At 40.9% G+C, this 26,007-nt stretch overlaps 1 long non-coding RNA gene across 1 annotated transcript in view; it reads left to right on the plus strand.

Moving 5' to 3' along the window:
* The first annotated feature begins 1,639 nt into the window (after positions 1-1,639).
* LOC139553724 (uncharacterized) overlaps positions 1,640-26,007 on the plus strand; it is a 93,514-nt gene continuing 69,146 nt past the window's right edge. Inside the window, exons 1-2 of the long non-coding RNA XR_011670711.1 lie at positions 1,640-2,034; positions 4,632-4,741. This is a non-coding gene — a long non-coding RNA (uncharacterized lncRNA). The remainder of the gene's footprint in view (positions 2,035-4,631; positions 4,742-26,007) is intronic.

Genomic DNA, 26,007 nt, shown 5'->3' on the forward strand with positions numbered 1-26,007 from the left:
GCAAATGTGACTGAGCCATATGGAATCCCTTTTGGCCTCGCATACAGCACAGTACTCCTCTTCCACGCTAACAAGGTGCAGTTTTGGCAAATTTAGCTGATCACTCCTATGTCTTTTAGTAGTACATGGGATACCCTAGGTGCCTTCATCAAGCACATGATCTGGTAGTCATTTGATAGTGTTGAAAATGATATGGGGAGCCCGCCTGGTTTTCATTTAGATGCTTGCATGCTAGTCAGAGTTGACTTGTTTTATTGGAAATCTTGTTCATATAATCCCTCTGACCTCTGACAGGTCCCATAGGGCTCATGGGTACATCCAGGAAGCAACACTCTGCTGGAGTCTGTCAACGGTATGGGTTGTCACTATATGGCCATCCTACAAAGGAAGGAAGTATGATGCATTCTGTCCAAATATGTGATTCTATATACTACCCGTAACTGCCCACTGTTAGCCTAACACATACACTAACACATACATGTACTTGATTATCAATTCTAGCAGTATAGACAGTTTTGTCTCACATGCAAAGATATGTAGAGTTTACAAAACACCCTCAGTACAATATTGGGGTGTAGGCTATGTCTCGTCATGGCAGTGCTTTGGAAATATTTTATTTTGTTTGTGGCACCACTTTACATTAAATGTCATCCTTTACATGGTCATTTCATTGGCAGGCATAGTGTCTGTGTATACCAGTACACGAAGTCATCTTTAATACCTGATAATAATCTGGAAAGGTGAGTGAGACAGTTTGTTAAGCTAAGGTTTAAGCTCACACAAATATGCTCACTGACTGTACAAAACAATAGGAACAACATCCTAATATTGAGTCCCCTTTATCCACAGTGATTGAAGTATATTTCATAGGTTAGGGTTAGAGACAGCAGGGATTCAAATTGTAGAATCCAGTTCCTATATTTGAATATAAAAATTGATTTGATCAAACAAAACTATGCTACATTTTATCTCTGGGACCTCAAGAACCTCAAGAACATTTTATCTCTGGGACCTTTATCTCAAGATTACTGAATGTAAGTACATTATGTACCTTCAGAGGTGAATGTATTAAACCAGTTGCCATGAAAAAAGTGTTTTATTGTTGTGCACTCTCCTCAAACAATAGCATGGTATTTTTTCACTGTAATACAGTAGCTACTGTAAATTGGACACAGCAGTAAGATTAACAAGAATTGAAGCTTTCTGCCCATATAAAACATGTCTATGTCCTGGAAAGTTGGCTGTTACTTACAACCAGTGGCGACCCGTCATTAAGGGCAGGTGGGGATTACCTATTTTGCATGTTATTTTGGCATTAATACTTGTCACATATCAGTTTGCAAACAATATTTAAAAAAAATATATATAATTGAGTTATTAAAGCCGCATACAAACAGGCAGCTCCAAAATGCAGGTGTTTCAGCCTAGCTCATTGCTTTCTGTGGTGGTGGGGCCGGCCAGCAGAAAATAGGAGCATTGCACTGTGATTGGCTCCGCATTGCACTGTGATTGGCTCAGTGTTCTGTCACTCATGGGGACCCTACGTCACTCACCTTTAGTAAGGGTAGACATCAAGAATGTGAGCCCTTTGGGCCCTACCATAGACTTAGATTAGAAGTGCCCTTCCAAGAAGGCTCAAGGTCATTAGCCACAGATAAAATGACGTCAAATAACGTTATATCTACAGTAGCTTTGACATTTTACTTAGAACATCTTAGCTAAAAGTCATCATAAATCAGGTAGACAATCTACTGGCAATCCTTTTTAATCCTTGTCATATGAAGAGAAATAATGAAGAGAAATTATAGATAAAACGTATCGGTGCTCATCGGACATTGGACATAAACATTACACAACAAGTTGGAAATAGCAAATTCAACAATGAGTTGTTCGGAAGGAATCGGTGACAGTGGCTAACCGCAAGTATTGCAACTGGGAAGTCAGACTGGGAAAATACATTTTGAACGGTCATCCAACTCGGAATTGTAAAAGCCTTTCTCTTTCTTTGATGACAACATTTTCCAGCGAAGCACCGTGAGTCCAAAAATGTCTTATATGCTGCTGCATAAATGATGTAATAAGTCAGGGAGATATGGTCAGCCATATCAGCAATGTTTTTTAAAAAGGCAGTAAACGAGGCTGAATGAATTGTTTCGCTGCCAGACAAGGCTCCGCTGATAGCCAGGTGTAGTGGTGGTAAGGTTTCACTCCATAGTGCTGGAAAGAAAGCTCTGCTGTTGGAACAGCTGTATGTAGGCCCTAACAGTTTGTGGGCACCGCCTGTTGCCGTTATAGTGCAATTAATGTATTGTTTATTGTTGTGTTGTGTAGTGGTTTTTCTGGCATGCATCTAAAAAATACTTGTGTGTAAATAATAGCACAAAAATATTCAGTTATCATGCCAATTAAATTACTGTTATTTATTAGGCATCATTTCAGCCATTTTAATAGAGCTTGACAGCATCAAACCTACAAATGTACGTTTTAAATCATGTGAGGCCAAATAAACTCTAACATGTTGCTTTAGAGCTATGCACAAATCTAGCCGAAATATAAATAATAAATAATAGACTTAGTCAGGAGGGTATACCATGATATTAGGACTTTGGTTTGTAATAAAAGAGAAGGTTATTTTCATAGACATGGGTTGATATTCTGACGTAAAGCTGGCATTCTGTTTTGGTTTAGACTAATCATTTATTGCATCTGGCATGAGGGTCTGTGCTAGTTGACCAAAGGCATTGCACAAGATTAAAAAAAGAACCTGATATTTCTGCCCCTAATCAGTTTAAGATGAACCTTCTTTGTAATAAGTACTTTTTGCTAGATCTATCAGACAAAATAACTTTGTAGACTTACGGAGCCATTAATATAGACATATAATCATAGGTCTCTTTCAGAGGAGTCTGCTCTCGGAAGCCAAAGCCTGGCCCCCTTCAATGTCCAAGTGTGACTTACAAATGGCTTAGTGAAAAGGAGTGACAGACGACATGAAAGATGTCTGGCGTTTCCCCACTGCGTGGAATATTAATTATATTCCAAGCGTTTCGTAAGACATGAGCACTCGCAAAGACAACACATACACGCCGCTATACCACTGTTATCATTCCACTGTGTCACTTCAGACATCTATTGTAAAAATAGAATTTTCGAAATATGGAAATGATCAGAAAGTTGATGTGTTGTTTTTCCCATGTAAATATTTCATATATGCCCTGTCTAAATTGCCACTGTTCATAAATTTAACACATATATCTAAATCTTCAAACTTGAATCCATCCTCATAAAAAGTTCACCTGACACCCCTAGAGGTCAAGCAGTTTGCTCCATCTGGAGTGGAGTCATATTCTCAGGAAGAGAGGCCAGTCAGAACTACACAGTCAAACCTGTACCAGGATCCCTGGTCAAAGCAAGTTTGGAGCTGCCTTTTGAAAAACAATGACGCAATATGTAATGTGGCTCATTTGAACACTTGGCTGGCTGTGAATGGTCACATTTCCCAATGCTAAAGAAGGGTCCAGCGCCAAACCCAGCGGAGGTGAGACTGTGCCTCTTCCACTGCTCACCTGGGTAACGTCCTGGGTAACGTCACACCAGCGTCTGACCGACAGCCGCCACAGTCTAACAACAGACTCATGCCTTGACACACACTGCCACAAACACACACTTTCCAGTTATTCACTGAAAATGCTCTGGTTCAATAATTCCACTGAACTTAATGTTTCAGGGTTGGGTAGATCTAAATCGGATTTTGACATTTTGGGAAATTGTTTGATAGAATGACAGGTTGTCGGTAATGTTAAAAGCATGCAACACTTGGTAACATGGTAATGTTTATGAAAATATGATTCATATTTAATAAACATACTGTATCTATTCAATTGAACACTTTAATAATTTGAACTACTGAGAATATGTCTTTAATCATCACTATTCAAATGGGTGGTGCCTTATAACTCAGTTGGTAGAGCATGTCGCTCGTAACACGTGGGTAGTGGGTTTGATTCCCGGGACCACCCATACATCAAATGTATACACGCATGACTCTCGCTTTGGATAAAATCTTCTGCAAAATGGCATGTATTATTTTATAATACAATGAAATATATATTGTTGACTCCTAATCCCAAAACCCTTTCTAAAATTCATAGTGCATACAGTACATCTGTAAGAATAAAATAAGATTTGCACCCCCCAAAAAAAATATATGCCAACTTTCACTATCATGATGTGCCTATGAATTATGAAAATGAGTGAAAAATCACCAGATTTAAATGTTCATGCTGAGGATTGTATGTGAGTTATTGAGTACTTGTCTTTATGTCCACATTTATGTGAGATTGATAGCTATGTGATGTACAGCTGTGGATGTGTGCATGCAAGTGTCCATGCATCACAGGAGGCTGCTGAGGGGAGGACGGCTCATAACAATGGCTGGAACGGAGCAAATAGAATGGCATCAAACACATGGAAACCATGTGTTTGATGTATTTGATACCATTCCACTTATTCCGCGCCATTACCACGACCCCGTCCTCCCCAATTAAGGTGCCACCAATCTCCTATGACATGCAAATATCCTTATCCATGTGTGTGTATGTGTGTGTTTATGTGTCTGCGCATGCGTATAGCGTGTGTGTGTGAGAGAGAGAGGCACAGCAGGTATTATGCTGGTCGCTGGTAACCCACAGAGAGAGGTAGCGGTGGGCCATGGGCTACAGAGGCTGAATTATACAGCTTGGTGAGTACCACTGAGTGTGACTCCACTTGCTGAAAGCAAACACACAAATAAGATCTTGTGTCTCAAATGGCCAACCGTCAACCTATACCAAGGGCTCGTACGGCAAGAAAAGACAAGGAATGAAAACAACCCCACATCACCCTGTGTGGCTGCAATCTCTACTCAAATAACTTCTGGGTTCAGGCACAGGTTTCAGTTGTATTAGTTGAACTCACTTCATGGCAAATTCTGTACACTACATAAAGAGTTGTGTGATATAATCCAGAAAATTAACTTTGTTGGCTGAGGAAACTCAAACTGTCTATCAGCCATTTACAAATAGCAGATATGAATAAACCCTTTTGGGTTAATATGAATAATTGTTCAGGATATTTCATATTTATAGTTCTACATTTCTGTTTTTGTTCTTTTTTAGTTTATATGTGTTTATTAAATGGTAATTCCGCCCTGACCTATGAAATTACTATTTTAGTGCGCTATGGCCACATTGTATTTATCAACGCACAGGAAGTAAACCCCTAATTGTCATACCGCTGGAAAATGTTTTAATTGATGTTATTCTATTTATTTAACTGCAAATGAAGCATTTAAATCAAATAATCTCTTCCAGTTGTGCACCAAAACAAGCTATAATATGAGTGATTAAGCTATTCACTTGAAAGGAAGAAACACTAACTTGACAGAACAGGAAAAAGTGACATGATTTTAAGTGAGACATTATAACACAATTTCTGTAGTGTCAACAATATATTTATTACACATTTGGATATTAATAAACTATTTTTAAGTCTCAATCCTCTTTGAGTGATGTGGTCTTCATCCATGCAGAGCATTTTGTTGTGCTTGTCTGTACTCCTTTGAAATGTATAGGAGGCTACACAGATTGAAGACTATGTAGAGGTTTAGCATTGAGAGATTTTAGTGCCATCCCGCTGTCTATAAAAGAGCCTCTTGTTTAGGTAGAAAAAGTATTTTATAAGTATTTTATAGAGGACATTATAGGGATGAAATTACAGGCTACGCAGTAGGTTTTGTGTGGAGTCAGGAAATTACAAGGTTCATATTCTCAATATAAATGACTATTCTAGTCAGTGTGGATAGTACTGTATCATCAGAGGTATGGAACACACAGACAGTAAAACACTATCCTAGAGGCACTTGCCATCTTCACTTGCCATCTTCACTTGTCTTAACTCAGCACATACACCGCCACCTCCTGGCTTGTGTTCATCAGTTCAACCCCCCACCCCCACACACCCCACCTCCTTTTCCATCTGTCTTACTTGTGGAATGGTAAAGTGATCTCCAGGTCCCTAAGTGCTTTTTGCTGTCAATGGTGTTGACATGCGTTGCAATAGAAGCCACCAGGCTACTTTGCCAGAGGAGGGGAAGGATCCCTCTAGTCTAGACTGCCTGAGCATCCACACTCATCCACACTCTCTCCCAGGTTGCCTAGGCTCTCCAAGTCAAGATAGAGAGGGAAGTGAGGAAAGCCCTGTATGCATTATTCTTACATGAAGGGGGATTTGAAACAAGGAGGAATGTCAGTTAACTTTATTGTCACACATAAAATGGCTACTGCTGAGATATTACAAAGTAAGTCCACATTTACTTCCAGATGTGGAACAAATAAGAGATAGGAAGAGGTTTTCATCTTTGTATTTCACTGTCGGATATTAGATCCATGAGCTGGAGTGTGGACATGAAGCTGTGGTTATGGTTATGGTTGAACCGGGTGTGGACATGAATCTAGGGTTGTGGTTATGGTTGAACCGGGTGTGGGCATGAATCTAGGGTTAGGGTTATGGTTACACCGGAGAGTGGACATGAAGCTAGGGTTAGGGTTATGGTTGAACCGGGCGTGGACATGATGTCATGGCCGTTTAAAGGAGTGGACCAAGGTGCAGCGCGATTGGAATACATCTTTTAATTCAACGAAGAACACTTAACAAACTAACAAAATAACAAACTAACAAACGAAACGTGAAGCCAATGTAGTGCTCACAGGCAACTAAACATGGACAACTACCCACCAATACAGGTGGGAAAAAGGCAACCTAAGTATGGAGAACCACACCCGGCCCAACACATAGAAATGCAAAATCATAGAACATACAACATAGAATGCCCACCCAAATCACACCCTGACCAAACCAAAATAGAGACATAAAAAGCTCTCTACAGTCAGGGCGTGACACATGAATCTAGGATTAGGGTTAGGGTTGAACCGGGCGTGGACATGAATCTAGGGTTAGGGTTATGGTTGAGCTGGAGTGTGGACATGAATCTAGGGGTAGGGTTATGGTTGAACCGGGCGTGGACATGAATCTAGGGGTAGGGTTATGGTTGAGCTGGAGTGTGGACATGAATCTAGGGTTAGCGTTATGGTTGAGCTGGAGTGTGGACATGAATCTAGGGGTAGGGTTATGGTTGAACCGGGCGTGGACATGAATCTAGGGTTAGGGTTATGGTTGAGCTGGAGTGTGGACATGAATCTAGGGGTAGGGTTATGGTTATGGTTGAGCCGGGTGTGGACATTACGCTAGGGTTAGGGTTATGGCTGAGCCGGGTGTGGACATTAAGCTAGGGTTATGGTTATGGTTGAGCCGGGTGTGGACATTACGCTAGGGTTAGGGTTATGGCTGAGCCGGGTGTGGACATTAAGCTAGGGTTAGGGTTATGGCTGAGCCGGGTGTGGACATTAAGCTAGGGTTAGGGTTATGGCTGAGCCGGGTGTGGACATTAAGCTAGGGTTAGGGTTATGGCTGAGCCGGGTGTGGACATTAAGCTAGGGTTAGGGTTATGGCTGAGCCGGGTGTGGACATTAAGGTAGGGTTAGGGTTATGGCTGAGCCGGGTGTGGACATTAAGCTAGGGTTAGGGTTATGGCTGAGCCGGGTGTGGACATTAAGGTAGGGTTAGGGTTATGGCTGAGCCGGGTGTGGACATTAAGCTAGGGTTAGGGTTATGGCTGAACCGGGTGTGGACATTAAGCTAGGGTTAGGGTTATGGCTGAGCCGGGTGTGGACATTATGCTAGGGTTAGGGTTATGGCTGAACCGGGTGTGGACATTAAGCTAGGGTTAGGGTTACGGTTATGGTTTGTTTGTATAGATCCTCTTGTTTTCTCCATATCTCAAGAAATTCATGGTAATTTTAATTTATGATACTCCTCAATGTGGTAAATTTGTTTCCCATATTGTATCTTCCCTCATATGGATTTTACGGTTTTCAAAGGTGTGTTTATATTTCCATCAGCCTGCCTCCTAAAAACCAGACATATTTCCAGGCCCTTTAGTGAGATGGAAACTATGGGAAAATCCCCCACTTGAGAAGGAAACCATGGACACAAACAGAGGAGAGTTAGGCTACCTGCGGTTTAAACAGATACTAGGAGCCCATATAGTCATCTCTGCAAAGGAACGGAACCTCTCTCCACTTGACGTTTAAAAGTCCCTGGGAGAACATTGGGTCTCTCCTGAGGAAAAAGCAACTACTTGTCCAGAACAGCGTTTGGATCCCGGAGTGAACCGCCAGTAGCAATGCAGAACCCCCTCTGATTGGCTGATGGACGTGGAGAGGATCCCCAGGGGGACCGATGGTTGGATGGTTCAGGAGATTGTCAGGCCGCTGCACAATTAACTCAAATAAGCTTGCGGAGAATTACTTAATGTGTGTCAGGCCCTAGAAGAGAATGCACATTAGGGAAATGCAGTATCCACTGTAGGCTCCAGAGGGAAGTTACAGTACTGTATACTTTGGGTCATAGCAAATTTGAGAGAGCTGTTAGATGAGCTCACACTGTATGTATTTGAAATGTTTTAACCCTTTGCTTGATTCACATTCTATATGAACCCCCAGTAGAATGATGAACACATGAACCAGGAAATCAACAGCATGTGTGTCGTCGTTCAGAGCGATGGTTTGGCAGGAAACATCACAGCTCCTTTCCACCTCACTAAAGTGCGAAGCTTCGCTAACAAAACACCTGTAGCAGACCCTGGGAAGGCATTAAACCTTGTGTGGGGGCCAGAACAGTGTTCCCTCTCACGCAACCAATGACTGGCCAGGGACCTCTTAAAAAGCAGTTGTAAAAATAGATGCAAAAACAACACCTGCTCTGACAGAGTATCTTCCTTTAGACCAGGTGGGGAGAGGGTCCAGATATGAGAGATTTCTGTCAAAGGGTGAACATTTAACACTGCATGGATCAAAGCTTTTCATTACTGAAAACCCATGTAGTTGGGCACGAGCGAAACAAATGAAATCATCCATTTCTATTTTCGCTCTGGTCTGTTAACCCCTATTAATTTTCTATTGAAATCCTAACAACATGGTTTTAGAACAGAGGGACTGAGAGGCTCTGAGGTTGAACTGTCAAATGTTCTGACTTCTCAGTGCTCAGAACAGATACTCAGTGGACAAAACACTTTTTTTCATAAACTGGCACAATAGCCCCCTCTAGCCCTAGCAGGCATGAATGACTCTAAATGAGGATGGAATCCAAAAAGGAAGCATGAATCAAAAGGGATAGAGAAACATTTCCTATTGATTGGTGGCTGGCTACTCTATGCTGCTGCGACCACCAACGGTTATTTTGGAAATCTGTGTTTTTTTTCAATACACATGAATGTGTCAGTAAGTAAAAGGATTGGAAGGCACCTAGCTCACTTCTCCAATAAATGTAACTGACTGTAATTTCATGAGACCGACCCCTACATTTCCTCTTCCTTTCTGCTAGGGAAAGAGGGTAATCATAATATATAAAATGCCCCATGGCAGTGATGCCCCATGGCTCATAAAAGCATCCCCAATACCCTTCAATGTAAGGTCCAGCATTTCCACAGCACCTATTTGTTTGTAGATACAGTACGTGAACCCCCACTGACAAACAGTCCCGAAGTCCAGGATAGACTATGGGAGGCGCACAGTACTACATAGAACTATAACTACATGGAACTCTATTCCACATCAAGTAACTAATGAAAGCAGTAAAAACAGATAAAAAACAACAAATAAAAATACACCTTATGGAACAGCGAGACTGTGAAGGGAAACACAGGCACAGACACACGCATACACACACATGATAACATACGCACTAGACACACACAGATATGTGGTAGTAGAATAGTGGCCTGAGGGCACACACTTAATGTGTTGTGAAATCTGTTGTGAAATGTAACTTAATGTTTTTATGTGTATATAACTGCCTTAAGTTTGCTGGACCCCAGGAAGAGTAGCTGCTGCTTTGGAAGCAGCTAATGGGGATCCATATTAAATACAAATACACCTTTCATCCCTAAACTCCCCCTATAAAAGAAACAATTTCATAGAGACACAGTGGCATCGTTTACACAAATATCTTGCTTAAAATCCAGGAACCTCCAGTTGTATATTTTATTTGGCCATAGACAAGCACAGCGTCCAATACATCACATGTCCTTGGGTACGAGTATTTAATGTAGAAACTCCAAAACTCACAAATACTGTATGACCGAATGTTCCAGAGATGTACCAGTATACTAAACATGCAGAATATCTCGCTCCCCTCTTCAAACAGAAATAGATTTTGTTGAATTGCTTGATAAATTTGACCACAGTGTTTTCCAGCCGTCCTTATTGGTGCTCCTACTGTTTTTCTGCCTGTCGGTGGCCCGAGCTCTGATCACCCTCAGCTCCCTCTGAGGCCATAAATGATCCCGATGAGACGGTGCTTTGTGTTTCTACTGCTGGGATGCAGGGTGAATTCACAGTGCCGTATTTTGACTTTAAATCATTGTTTTATGACAGATAGGAAAACTTCTTCACGTTCACAGAGCTGATTTATGTTCATTTGGTTCTGGAGGACACTATAATTTACAAGTAATGTGAAAACAGATGGATAGAGAGATACCAAAGGGCAGACTGACCTATACATTCTCACTGCTGCTTACAAATGGCATCCATATGCTTCAGGAACTCTTCTAGTTAAATCTACATTGGAGTGTGTGTGGTGTGTGCGTCTGGGTTTGTGGGCTTGTGTGGGTGCCCGTGTGTATTCAGTAAAAGACCAGGAAGAATAACCTGTGAGAACAGGTTGGGTTGGTGAGAATTTAGTAGGGAAGCAGATTTTTGTTGGTGGGAGTTTGATATGCTAGCAAATAATTTACAGCAATTTTAAAAAGTGAATTGAACATAATATAATATGTACTGTTACATTTATACAACCTTGTTTTACTGTACATCCAGCACGCATAAACTGTTATGACATTGGCTCATTTATAGATATTTCAAACATTTACGAAAACATGTTTTGTACAAATGATTTGACCTTGATTTATATCTCAAATGAGGTACGAAAAAAGGAAGTGACATCTGTGAAGGCATACACAAAGTTGGTCTATTTCATGTCCATGCCCTCAGGGTTACAGCCAGGTAAAGCACTGCAGCTTTGGCAAAGCGGATTTTGTGTGAGCTCTCAAACACAAAGATCACATCAGACACTGTGAGGCAGGTTTGAGTTTCATTGCCTATCCTGGGGCTTATGTGGAGGCAATATAGAAACAGTATCTGTCTACCCATTAGTGGACATGAAAGATTGTTTCCTTAAAAAGAATATCCTGCACTTGAACTTCACCAAGGGTAAATATATAATGCAATTAAACTTTTGACTGTTTTGACAGAAATAAATTAGCTGGTAATAGATCAACAGAGATAGTAAGGGATATTATCAGGAATAAACTTACACAACAAATAAAATCTGTTTTACTATAAAGAGGTGGGGGTGGATTTTAATGGAACTTGGTTGTAGACAACAGCAAATCAGTATGGACATATGAATAAAAACTTTCCTGGAGGGAAATATATGAATAATGTATACATCTTGGAAGCCCTCACTGACTTGTATTTTATGGCTTTTGTGCTATGAGCGTGTTCAGTGAACAGTGAATACTGTCTGGTGGAGCCATTGTATCCAGCCCAGTGAGCAGGACCACCCAATGTGAGTCAGTGACGAAGTAAATACTGTTGCATGTACACGTCCCCTTACTCACAGAGTCAACAGCACTCAACAGGTTCTGATACAGTATCTGGGCTGGTCTCCAGATCACAGGGCAGAGGCATAAACAGAGTATATGGCCACTGTCTACACCAGCAAAAGCCAGGCTGTTCCTCAAGGTGAATCACAGTGAGTAACAGCTGCTGGTAAAACTGTAAGCATAGCTGATAGAGAAGTGTAGTAATGTTAAGATGTAAATATTTTAAAGAGAGTAATTGAGGCTATTTATTTCCCTTTTGATATTCAGAGGCATGGCTGAATATACACAGTAGTGCCTATACGACCAATATAAGTTCTTAATGAGAGCATGGCATTGCCAGAAAGTACTGTATTCCACTATATGAACTACATGTTCCAGCTGTTATGAGTTTTAAGTGCCCTTGTCCCTTGAAAATATGCCATTTGTATTTCTGAATCCAGAACTTTGAAGGATCTAGTATATAAAATATACAGTAAGTATTGTATTTGGTTCCCGTAAAAAAAAAAAAAGGATTCTGTCCCATTCAACATCCTATTTTCCCTAACCCCTAACCCTAAACCTAACCCTAACCTTAACCCTAACCCTAACCATAACCCCAGAACCTAACCTTAACCCTAAACCTAGCTCCTAACCCTAAAAGTAACCCTACCTCCTAACACTAATTCTAACCCTAACACTAATTCTAACCTTAACCGTAAACCCCCTAGAAATAGCATTTGACCTTGTGGGGACTAGAAAAATGTTCCCAGTTGGTCAAATTTTTGTTAATTTACTATTCTTGTGGGGATGTATGGTCCCCACAAATATAGTTAAACACATACACGCACGCATGCATGCACACATAAAATCTCATTATATAAATCTGCTAACTCCGGAGAAGGCGACAGGAAAACTTTAACACAAAACAGAATTCAACAAATTCAAGCTTTATATTTTAATCTTGTTGAATGGTAATGTAAACTCATACGTACAGAATGCCATCATCAAAACAATTGTATGGTAGTAAATTGTATTCAATCTATTCACAAAAAAGATAACATATTGGGTATTCATCAATAGGTGGCCAGACCTTTACAAAAAGTGGAGATAAGTTAACCAACTGGATGCAGAGCCAAGAAGACACATGCACACAAACACACACACACACACATACTGTACATACACACACGCATGAACCAACACAGCCATGCACACTCGTGAACACAAGTACACACACACAATCTCCATTGAACACCCTCACACAAGCTCACACATAGACCAACACACACACACTCTCTTTCTTATTTTTGGAGGCACTGTGAGGCCTTCTGCCCAATATACAGCTTGCTTCCAGCTTTATACTGCCTGGCCTCCAATCAAAATGGCTTTATAACAGTTAAAAAATCTCAAGGGCTGACAGTCCAAAAAGAAACAGGGGAAAAAGCGGCGTTGGCAGCCAACCACACATATTCACTGAGCTCATCCCACCAAGCAGCAGTAAATCATTATGAAAGCAAAAGTCAGTGTGGTAAATACAATAATCTAAGACCAATCAAACACACATTTCTCAGAATGGGCTTCTCACATATAACTGTCACTAACTGTCATGTCAATGGCTATTGCTCTCGCCAGCTTTCACAGGCTGCTGATGTTCCAAACAGAGGACAAAGGTACTGTAAGGTTGGAAGAGTTCCCAATAAAAGAGAGAACCCGAGCCCCTTGGTCTCTAATTAGATTCACCCTGGTGGCGTGGAGCGGATTGACAGCCGTTTGTTCAGGGACTATTGTAGGCTCCGAGAGTTCGTAAATTCCCACTGGAAGCAGAAAGGAGATGATGAATTGGTTCTTAGCGAATGGGGAGTGGTAATCCCGATCCTTGACACACTGTATGGTAGTAATCAGCAGTACATGTTGTCAAAATGGAAATTGCCTGTTCCTGTAGAATACGAATGTGGTTCTTTCTTCAAAGGCCTACTTCAAGAGGCCAGTTGGCTTGTTCTTTCCATGCCCCTGGGATGGAAAGAGAAGATCACGTGACTTAGGGACTATAAAGTGTTTTGATATGGGGAACACAAGATATTTGGTTAACATCGGTTACGTCGAGGTCGGTATTAGTTCAGTCATTTGTTTCAGGGAACCTCACATTCCCTTTGTAAATTTGAAGAGTTGTGATTGATCCAACAGTAGGACTGTGCATCTCGGCTGATCACATTTTCCCATGCTGAGTGAAGAATTGTTTTATCATGAAGCCAAAAAGTAACAAGTCACCAGTCAATAACAAACACAACACAATACTCCAAAGCCTGGCCTGCGCAGTGTGCCCAGAGAAATAAAGTACATAGAAGCAGCAGGAGTGTGCTCTACCCTCCCAGAATGCACCCTGCTCTCTGGATAGTATTAGTAGTATTTGTGGTAGAAACCTTAGGGGCTCTGTCAGTGACACAGGCATCAGGAGGCACCTCGTTTCCTCTGGGCATTGATATTCCTTTGCCTCTGGCTCCAGAGGGGCTACTGGCTTTAGTGGTTAGTTAGCCTTCAGATGGAAGATGCAGCTCTCTGCCAAGTTTAGCCCAGCCCAGCAAAACACATAACACTGGCTGCCATACTTCAGTTGGCTGGTTGGCTGACTAAACAGAAGGGGAAGGAACAGACTGCGGGATCACAGCGGGACAGGCTGCAACGGCATGGCCGGGTGGCCACTGCTGTTATTTTAAAGGGAGAAAGGTGAAGACCTGGTGAAGTCCTGGCTCCTCTGGGACCAGCTGACCTGAGGACCGTTGGTTAGGGCCGTGACCCACAGAACCCACGCTGGGCCTCGCTTCTTTATAGGAAGGCCTGCAAGAGAAGAGGGGAGAGGGGGAAGGAAGATGAGATTACAGGTGAAGGAAACGGATTCTGTCAGTCAAGGAGAGTAAATAAGAGATTAAAGAGATTGTCAGTGATGTTTTATTTCATTTGAGGAATTGGTTTTACTGTTTATGTTTATTCCACATTTATTAATCAGAAATAAGGTGTTATTATGAGTAATTTGCATGCTGAGAGTTTCAGACGTTACATTGTCAGAATACACACCATATAATCAACATACATTTTCAAATAACTGCTCCTGACAGTTCCATCTACAGTGCTCATGTCTAACACTGGTCCTTTCAGATGTTGGCGAGTGTGTTGTGACCTCTAGTGGTCCAGTCTTGTCATCTCTGCTGAAGCTTGCATTGGTATATGGAACTAGTTAGACCAATGGTTAGTTACTAATGCTTCTGCAGAACATGGAGTACATTGGGGGAATGATGTGGCAGTGCTCTCTTTAATGATTAAAGGGCTCTCTCCTAAACTCTACAATCCTGTAAGTCACAATCCATCTCATTGAACCAGACTCAATTTGTAGCCGTATGGTAGAAGTACTCCAACCAGCCTGGTAGGGATGAACATATTTTAGACTCTGCACTAAATATTGCCTGTAATAAGGTAAAACGATGTTCAATATATTGAAGTGAAGGAGATCTTAGGTCACTTGCCAAAATGTTGTCTGAAATAATATTCACATCCAGGTGGGGCCCTATCAGAATATCCACGTAACTACTTGCTGAAGGTTATACATCTCCTATTGCCTACACCCTCTTGACTGCTTCCATACACACCGAGCCGACGTAGAGAAACCCACAAACTCCCCTCACCACCTACCACGCTAACCATTTTATTATTAAAGTCCAAATACAGACTCCAGCGCGGAGCCTGTCGAGCCAGGCAGTAAACAAACAGAGCCCTGTTCATCTCTGTTTTCTCTGGCCTCCCTCAAACGCTGTTACATCACCCATAATGTTATCTTTCAACAGGAAAGTGCCAGTTATGCTGACTTTGCCCCTGGAGGCACAACAGATAGCGATCACATCATGTAAAGCCATTTGTTTGGAGACTTTGTGTTGGTGGCCACCCATGTTTAACTGGGGCTCTGGCCCTGGCTCCCGATGATGAGTTTTTCTAACCTCCGTCATAGGCTGGCAGGCAGTGTGGAGCAGCCGGTCCCCCCCTCCCCCCCAAGTCCCAGACCCCAGGCAGGGCCGACCATCCATTTTACAGCCAGCATGTTTGTTCTTCTTCACCTTGGTTCCTGTAAGAGTCAGACATCTGATGTGCAGGTCAAAGGGAAAGGAAATGGCAATCCCAGCTGAGGACGAGGATATAACCTATTAACATTCTCTGGTGTGAGAGGGAAAGAATGGATCACTCAGTTATTCCTCCCTTTCTGGGAGGTAGTTTTCTTTCCCAAAGGCAACACTGAGAGGCTGGGATGGAAATGTAGGTTACGCGTGCATGTGAGTATGTGTGGTACTGGTGATGTGAGTACAGGGAGGAGAGTACTGTACTGCATGTGGGAATAGTCGTTATGTTGTGATGAGTGACATACAATGACGTATGATGTATTATGTGTCATTGACTGCTCTGCTCGCAGATATTATTTCCAGCACATGGTTCTGTGAAGTAAATTATCTGAAAGATAATCCTGATTTTGTGAATCCTAATCCTTAACATTTTGTGAATTAGATACATTTTCTCTGTCCATATGAGATTCACACGTTAGCACCTTCCAAATAAAAGCAGGAATTCAGTAATGATTGATGACTATTTGGACAAGTGGTTAACAGAGAGATATAGAATATGGAAATACTGCTTTCGTATGAAATACACAGAAAATGTAATGTGGGCTTTAGTGACCACTTAATCTGTTGGCAGGCCTACCCCTCTGGTCTGTCAGTTGCGCAGGACTCTTTCCCCCGGCCACACTAACTATTTTACTTCCAAATAAACTTGACAGTTATTGCTGGCCGCAAGTCAGTGGGCCTTTGAGCAATGACATGACACCCTCGATCTCTGTCGAGGACAGAAATAAGGGTGACCAGTGAGACTATTTATTGTTCTGAGATACCTACTGCAGCCCTCATCATCCACGTACAACACCCGTTCTGACAGTCACATTCTGTTAAAGGTCCCCAAAGCACACACATCCATGGGTCGCTCCTCTTTTCAGTTCGCTGCAGCTAGCGACTGGAATGAGCTGCAAAAAATAATCGAACTGGACAGTTTTATCTCCATCTCTTCATTCAAAGAGTCAATCATGGACACTCTTGTTGACAGTTGTGGCTGCTTCGTGTGATGTATTGTTGTGTCTACCTTCTTTCCCTCTGTACTATTGTCTGTGCCCAATAATGTTTCTACCATGTTTTGTGCTGCTGCCATGTTGTGTTGCTACTATGTTGTTGTCACGTTATGTGGCTACCATGCTGTGTTGTCATGTGTTGCTGCCATGCTATGTGGTTGTCTTAGGTCTCTCTTTATGTGGTGTTGTGTTGTCTCTCTTGTTATGATGTGTGTTTTGTCCTGTATTTTTTATGTTTTTAAATCCCATCCCCCGTCCCCTCAGGAGGCCTTTTTCCTTTTGGTAGACCGTCATTGTAAATAAAAAGGTGCTCTTAACTGACTTGCCTAGTTAAATATAGGTTAAATAAATAGAATAAAAACTAACAGTAGCTTCACTCACTGACCACCAAGATGATCAATTACTGTAAAGTTGTCAATGCACAGACGCTGAATTCCCATGAATCACAGGAGTAATGTTCCCAAGGTCCAAGTAAATGCTTAGAATAATATACTATACAGTAATGTGATGATGAATATTTCAGAAGCAAATGTGGAATTTAACAGGGAGTAAAACAGTCAATCGTAAGCTAGTGTATAGTTAGACATCATAATGCATGTTTGGAATAGTCCTGTAGGATTTAGAGAGTTTAAAATTAGATTTTTTTTTACCTGACAATGATATTTTTGAGCTGAGTATATGGGACAAGACGCTCTTCCTGTATCCATATCTAGAATTCAAGGGTCAGCTTTCAAGTACCTGTGAATAAAGAAGATGTACCTTGATAATGGCAGCTAGCTGTTCTCATTTCTGACATGGTGAGAAGGCTAATGGAGAGTGGGAAAGGATGTCACGGGCCATGGAGATATGACCTTTTGCCTGGCTCCTCTCTCCCCTCTTCTCTCAACAAGACTAAACTTGTTTTCTCATCTCGGAGGTGGGAATGCCAGCAGATGACCAGGGGTCAGCACGCCGGCATGAATTTTTCACCACCATATTTTCTTTGGGTAAATAATCCAGCTACCCAATGGCAGACGGCAGTTTATAAATCTTGGATTGGAAAATAAATGCATGAGATTTAGAAAAACAGGACTTCCAACCAAAAAACAATGTGCTTACGTTTTTGAGGCTTCTCAACCACAAATGTGAAATCTGAGTAAGTAAGCCTGTGTGCATCTGAACTTCCCTGACTGAAAAGGCTGCATGTAGGTCCACTATACATAGGACTAGGGAGTTTGTTTATGCAGTTAAGGCACACTGAAAGTGTTTCAAATCAAATCACATTTTATTGGTCACATACACATGGTTAGCAGATGTTATTGCGAGTGTAATGAAGTGCTTGTGCTTCTAGTTCCGACAGTGCAGCAATATCTAATAAGTAATATAACAATTGCACAACAACTACCTAATACACACAAAGCTAAGTAAAGGAATGGAAGAATATAGAATATATACATATAAGAATATAGAAGAATATATACATATAAATATATGGATGAGCAATGGCCGAGCATCATAGGCAAGATGCAATTGACGGTATAAAATACAGTATATACATATGAGATGAGTAATGCAAGGTATTTAAACATTATTAAAGTGGCATTATTAAAGTGACAAGTGATCCATTTATTAAAGTGGCCAATGATTTCAAGTCTGTATGTAGGCAGCAGCCTCTCTGTGTTGGTGATGGCTGAGATAGAAGCTATTTTTCAGTCTCTCGGTCCCTGCTTTGATGCACCTGTACTGACCTCGCCTTCTGGATGGTAGCGGGGTGAACAGGCAGTGGCTTGGGTGGTTGTTGTCCTTGATGATCTTTTTGGCCTTCCTGTGACATCGGGTGCTGTAGGTGTCCTGGAGGGCAGGTAGTTAGCCCCCGGTGATGCATTGGGCAGACCGTTTGTTGTCATCCATACTATAAGGTGTCTTAGTTAGAGCAAATAAATTATGATTTATTTTCAACAATTCCATCATACCTTTCAGAGGGGAAACCTGCAAGGCCAGAAGTAGCATACCTTAAGGATCGGTGTCCCGCTAGCGGAACAACTTCCGGTGAAACTGGAGGGCACGCAATTCAAATAAATAATCATAAATATTATGGATTTTAAACATTTAGATACATATAAGTATCTTATATCGGCTGAAAGCTTCTTGTTAATCTAACTTCACTGTCTGGTTTACAGTAGCTATTACAGCGAAAACATGCCATGCGATTGTTTGAGGATGGCGCCCCACATCAAAATATTTTTCCACCGGCACAGGTTTCATACATTCACATATAATGATGACATATTCACTTACTTTTTGAAAATCTTCCTCTGATTTGTCATCCAAAGGGTCCCAGCTATAACATATAGTGTCGTTTTGTTAAATAAATCCTTCTTTATATCCCAAAAAGTCAGTTTAGTTGGCGCAATCGATTTGAGTAATCCACTCGTTCAATTTGCTGAGAAAGGAATCCGAAAATCTACCCCTAAACTTTGTTTCAACAAGTCAAAATAAGTTTCTATTTACTCCTCAGATACCCTAAAATGTAATCAAACTATAATATTTCTTACGGAAAGAAGTATGTTCAATAGGAAACCAATTTTAGCAGGTGCGTAATGTCTTCATGGCACGTGCAAACACGAATTTCCAAGACTGTGTCCTTCTGCTAAAACTGATATTTCTTATTCTTTTTTGAAGTTACAAGCCTGAAACCTTGAAAATAGACTACTGACACCCTGTGGAAGCCATAGGAATTGCATCCAGGGAGCTAATTCTCAATATGACCTTTCTCTTGCATTTCTAAGAGGATGGTCTCTCAAAAAAAGAAAATAAATCTTGTTGGTTTTTCTTTGGATTTTCTCCTACCATATCTATAGTGTTATATTCTCCTTCGTTATTTTAACATTTCTACAGACTTCAAAGTGTTTTCTTTCCAATGGTACCAAATTATATGCATATCCTGGCTTCAGGGCCTGAGCTACAGGCAGTTTACTCTGGGAACATCATTCAGACAGGAAGTGGAGAAAAAAGGGGCCTAACCCATTAATGGTATAGCGCTTTTCAATTAAGTAACTAAGTGTTTCACATCATAAAATAATCAAATAAAAGTACTAAAAAATAAAAATAAAAAACAAGAGGAAGGAGCAGAAAAAATATAGCTAATTAAAATAAAACATTGAAATCATACCTTGAATTCATTGGACATTTCTTTTCAGGAATCCCTGCCTTTGATGGTCTACCTGCCTCATGTCAGGGAATCTTGGGGAAGCGCCTATGTCTCAGTAGGTGTGAAGCCAAGTTGTGCCACTCATAATGAGTTGGCTGAGTTGTCTTCCAGCTATCATCTTTTTAAAAACCATGTGTGCTGCTCATGTGTGCTGGTCATGTGTGCTGTTTAAGAACCGTGTGTGCTGGTCATGTGTGCTGTTTAAGAACCGTGTGTGCTGGTCATGTGTGCTGTTTAAAAACTATGTGTGCTGGTCATGTGTGCTGGTCATGTGTGCTGTTTAAGAACCGTGTGTGCTGGTCATGTGTGCTGTTTAAAAACCGTGTGTGCTGGTCATGTGTGCTGGTCATGTGTGCTGTTTAAGAACCGTGTGTGCTGGTCATGTGTGCTGGTCATGTGTGCTGTTTAAGAACCGTGTGTGCTGGTCATGTGTGCTGTTTAAGAACCGTGTGTGCTGGTCATGTGTGCTGTTTAATAACCATGTGTGCTGGTCATGTGTGCTGTTTAAGAACCGTGTGTGCTGGTCATGTGTGCTGTTTAAAAACTATGTATGCTGGTCATGTGTGCTGTTTAAGAACCGTGTGTGCTGGTCATGTGTGCTGTTTAATAACCATGTGTGCTGTTTGAAAACCCTGTGTGCTGTTTAAAAACCCTGTGTGCTGTTTAAAAACCATGTGTGCTGTTTAAAAACCATGTGTGCTGTTTAAAAACCATGTGTGCTGTTTAAAAACCATGTGTGCTGTTTAAAAACCACATGTGCTGTTTGAAAACCATGTGTGCTGTTTAAAAACCATGTGTGCTGTTTAAAAACCCTGTGTGCTGTTTGAAAACCATGTGTGCTGTTTGAAAACCATGTGTGCTGTTTAAAAACCATGTGTGCTGTTTGAAAACAATGTGTGCTGTTTAAAAACCATGTGTGCTGTTTAAAAACCATGTGTGCTGTTTGAAAACCATGTGTGCTGTTTGAAAACCATGTGTGCTGTTTAAAAACCATGTGTGCTGTTTAAAAACCATGTGTGCTGTTTAAAAGCCATGTGTGCTGTTTGAAAACCATGCGTGCTGTTTGAAAACCATGCGTGCTGTTTAAAAACCATGTGTGCTGTTTGAAAACCATAGATAATCTTTAAAAACATGTTTAGTGCTAATGGCTTCCTAAAATCACATTGGATTAATATTTGAATGTTTTGGCAGGACATCAAACACATTCCTCCTGTGATATGCTCTACTGGGATATTTATCAGCTTCCCAAGATACAGCAAATGTCAACCTTTTGATGAGTCCTGTTGGGTCCGGTTATGTAATGTAGTGTACACGAATCAAAATGCAGGGAGGGTTTTTGTTGTTGTTGAAAAGCTTAAATGATAACAAGGTGCGATGTTTTAAGATCTGACAATATAACTTTTTCCTCTTCTTCATTTAAGGACCCTGCAATGAAAGTGTCTGTAGTTGCACTGTGGCCTAGGGCAAATTATATGTATGTTTGAATGGAATCAGAATTATTCCCCTTTCAGAAGCAAACACAATGTTTTTAATGTAGAAGAACCATTTGCTTTTTTATCATATTTTCCATCTAGAAATCCTGCAACATCTCTTGTTGACCTGAAAAGGGTTGTCTTCTTCTTGCCCATGTTGTCAAGAAGGAAATGGAACAAAGGCCTATTTGCAATGTTGATGAGGAAATGGAACAAAGGCCTATTTGCAATGCAGAGAGGCTTATTAACCAGCCAATCCCGATCAGTCAAGTATGACGTGGCAAGCACTGCCTTCTGACATTTTTATAAAGCACCCCTCACTTATTGCACCCCCTCTTATTTACTCTCTTTCAAATTATTTTTTGTCCTCCGTTGACAAAGATAAATGAGGGGATTAATATATATTGAACTAATCTGGAGGTTTGCTGGGAGGAGGGGAAGAGCCTGGATAGTATTCCCTTCAGGTAACCATATGCAGGCCCACTGGATTAGGAGCCATTTGCAGTAAGGCTTAACTGAGATCCAAAGCCATTAGCAGAACATCGTTTTATAAAGAGTAAAAGGAGGAGGAGGAAGGAGTTTTTTAATTGCCTTCTGTTGATTAGAATTCAAGACAGCAACAGACTCCACTCACACCTTTGAGAAGTAGACTCTCTGCCTAGGCCTAACCCTCTGCCTGACAAAATGGCTTCCAAGCTACAACCAGTTTCACTCATTACATTATTATGATTTGCTATTTTCTGTAGGTTTTTAGTGAAGTAACATAGGCCTACTGTATATATCATTGTATAAAATGGTACTTAAAACACAATATTTGGCCAATGAGAAGGGGTAACATCCTTGAATATTGCTCAATGCAGCAAAAGACCCATGGGTAGAGAGCTATTATGCCATATGTAAGACTCCAGCCTCAGCCTGAGCTACACCTCATATGTCATGAGGATTTCATATACCCATTGGAAGCCAATATGGTGTATTGGATCCACATGTCTTGCGCTGTCTGAGAGGCAATACCACATACATACCACATATATGATTAGTTACATCTGATTGTAAGTTCTATTTGGTCTGCTCTGCCAAACAGATGACAAACCACTATGGCCCCTGTCTTACACCCTAGTTAACACAAGGTGGCGGTACAGAATACCATTTTTGAGGGGTACCTATTATACATGCCTTTGATCAAAATATGTTTTTAACAATAAATTAACATTGTATTTTTGTATCTCTTTTATTTTTTCAATAACTACATTATAATCAAGTATTTGTTGTTTATGAATGAACTGATAACTACATATACCCAGACAGATAACAGTGTTCTCTTGTAATAATGTCCATATGGAGGAGAATGTCAACACTGGTACACATGGTGTCTAATCAGAGAGCAGCTCCTGAGCTAGGCAGTAATCATGACAAGTGGCCATCCACTGGCCATAAAGCACAACACAGCTGGTGTAAACGTGTCCCCAGAGCACACAGCCAGCAGCAGGTGTGGCAGCCAGAGCTTAACATCTCACTGATACGTTCAGTGAGTTATTGCTTTATTACTCTTCATTTCCCCACTCTGTCCACTTCACTGTCACTGCAGCAGCAGACAAAGGAAACCACCTGTCTGAACAATGATAAGAGAAGAGGAGAACTAATGCACACAGAGATAGGTGAGGAGGATACGGCACTGAGTTGTATATAATGTATTATATGTGAACTTGTGTAAACTCCACTGTCTGTATTCTGTCTCTAGCGTTAAATGGTGTCTATCACTATTAGCACCATATCACGAAGTACAATTCTGAGTATGTGTAAATGTACTTGAAGAATAAAGGTGATTACTCAACCTGTATGACATGTCACTGAATGTCCACTGGAGGGCATTGTTGCTCACTATATAAAACCACATTTGAGAAAGACAAATAAACGTTTGGGTGTTACGTCACTCACTCAAGTAACAACAAGTGGAAACATCAAGTCTTTCATCTCAAAATGAGGAAATTCTCGAATCTTTGATTTGGCAATTGGTGTCAAACAACATTTATAACAACACCACACTCAAGTCATATTGGTCCACAATTGCCCTATTAAAATGTATGTTTTACTTTGTTCAACATGAAAACATTGTCTGCAAGTAATATTTCAATATTGACCTTGCACTAAGCGAACACGCTTCCTCATTGTCCATATTGCCAGATAATCAGAAAGATACTGTATCACAGCTGAAGTTTTATACAATACTTGCACTTTGTTTGCCAAGGCTAGGTTGGCTTATCAGTTATACAAACACAATGGGCACTGATTAGGCCTATTTTCAGACTGATTCTTCAACATTACATTGAAATCCAGAGATCAACAGCCAGCTCTATAAATGCTGTATTTTCAGTGTGAGATATTCAATAAGTCCATAGATCCCTGAACAAACAGGCTTTTTATCACATGCAAAAGATCTGTGCTGGAGGCTTCAGGGGCTACAAGACTCGTCGAACAAACATTCAGTGCTGTAAGCAACCACACATACTCTACACTGTGCAATGTGGTTATTGCTGTAGTACTGTACAGTATGACAGTTTAGGGATTCGAAAATAAGCTAAAACAATCAAATATATTATAAGTAAGTATTTAAGATTGTAGTCTTGGCCTATTGACTGTAACACATGAATATTTGCTTTAGTGTTGCCTGTTATAAATAAGCATACAGTTCTCATCACCTTGTCCAAAAATGTTCTTATAAGTAGATCATCAATCAGGTGACGATGTAGTTTCATTGCTTGACACCTGAAGTATTAAGAAATAGTTCAGTGTTTATAAAGAGGGAGGAGCCACCTTTAATCCAGAGGCTTTAGCACCTTTCAACACCTTTGGCACGAGCTACCTGGCAACATGCTCACTAAATCGAGCACCAACTCCCAACTGTGCAGTACAAAGGTGAGCCCTCCTTTTCACCAGCAACCAACCTTACAATACTGTTGAACTAATCTTTATTCATTTCACTGTCAGTTATTTTCCGATATAGTCCCCACTTGACTCTCAGCATGTGAATGTTGATGAGTGATAATTTTAGTGTCAAATCCCTCAACGTGCCTTATCACATCATGGAATTGCAGTAGATAACATGCCAAGTTAATGATATGAGTGGTTACAGGTGCATACTGTGTTCATTTTAGGACACATTGGGGCATTAAAGAAATAGTCATCAAACAAAGCACCTTTACTGAGGAAATGCCAGGATTTCACCTGGTATGGAAAGAGCCACATGTCGTAAGAAAGTTTCCATATTCCAAAATGCAGTAGGAAGTTACAGGAAGTTTAGGCCTGAATCTGTTGGTAGCCTAAGCCGTCTTTCTTTTCCTCAACGCAGTTAAAGCCAAAACCACGACCCGTTATCCAGAGGGGCGTTCTACAGCGATTTGAGCGCTCTCCAAGTCTCCAAGTCCGGAAGTAAATATCACATAGCACGAAATTTCAGTCAGTGATTAATAACATTTGCCCTTGTATTTCAAGATTGAAAAATATAATAATATGTCGTGGACCGAGCTAGCCATTAACGTCCCTTAATGCTCAAAGACAGATTCAATGGCTGTACTGTAGCATTGAAGGATTAGCTATTACATATTTGAGAAATTATGAATAATAAGCATATGCTTTTACCTGATAATAGACTACTAATGATAATATAACAACTTCAAAAGAAATACATGGGCAAATTGTTACGGTTTTCCTCCTGGGATGAAGGAGAGGACCAAAATGCAGCGCTGCTAGTGTTCAACATAATTTAATAAAGAATATGAGAACACTACAAACAACAAAACAATAAATGTGAAAACCGAAAACAGTCCTATCTGGTGCAGAACAAAGACAGAAGACAACCACTGTCACGTTCCTGACCTGTTTTCTGTTAGTTTTGTATGTGTTAGTTGGTCAGGACGTGAGTTTGGGTGGGCAGTCTATGTTTTCTGTTTCTATGTTGGTTTTGGGTACCTGATATGGTTCTCAATTAGAGGCAGGTGGTTTTCATCTCCTCTGATTGAGAATCATATTAAGGTAGGTGTTTTCACATTGTTTGTCGTGGGTGGTTGTCTCCTGTGTCTGTGTCTATGTTGCACCATAGGGGACTGTTTTCGGTTTGTTTGTTCGTTTCGTTTTATGTAGTCATTTTTCCTGTTCGTGCGTTCTTCGAGTTACATGTAAGTTCTTACGTTCAGGTTTGTCTACTCCGTTTGTTGTTTTGTTTAGATTCAAGTGAAGTTCGTGTTTGTCGTCTTTACTTAAATAAATCATGTCAAATTGCAACGCTGCAGTTTGGTTCAATCCCTGCTCCTCCTCTTCGGATGAAGAGGAGGAGGAACGCCGTTACAACCACCCACAATCCCCAACACAAAACAAGCCACCTATATATGATTCTCAATCAGGGACAACGATTGACAGCTGCCTCTGATTGAGAACCATATTAGGCTGAACA

The sequence above is a fragment of the Salvelinus alpinus genome, chromosome 25 (assembly GCF_045679555.1).
Source record: "Salvelinus alpinus chromosome 25, SLU_Salpinus.1, whole genome shotgun sequence".
NCBI lineage: Eukaryota > Metazoa > Chordata > Actinopteri > Salmoniformes > Salmonidae > Salvelinus > Salvelinus alpinus.